Source organism: Penaeus monodon, chromosome 22 (assembly GCF_015228065.2).
Source record: "Penaeus monodon isolate SGIC_2016 chromosome 22, NSTDA_Pmon_1, whole genome shotgun sequence".
In the NCBI taxonomy this organism is placed as follows: domain Eukaryota; kingdom Metazoa; phylum Arthropoda; class Malacostraca; order Decapoda; family Penaeidae; genus Penaeus; species Penaeus monodon.
Genome location: NC_051407.1, coordinates 2,754,780 through 2,755,032, shown reverse-complemented (window position 1 = coordinate 2,755,032; position 253 = coordinate 2,754,780).

Here is a 253-nt window from a genome sequence, read left to right as displayed (position 1 = left end):
TTTTTTTTTCCTTTTTTTCTTGTCGAGAGCAGCCGTATCCTTCGTCCTTTTTATTTTTCCCAAGACGAACACGACGTCGTAGGAGAGAAAAGGATCTCGCCAAGGGTTTCCTCCTCCTCGACGCGAAACCCGCTAGGAGGCTTCACTGTCGGCCTAGGATGAGACTAGGCTGCGACGGAACTCCTTCGGGGGCGAGCAGGGGGGGGGGGGGCATGGCGTCCGTTCGACTCGGGAGACGCAGAAAGGGGAAATA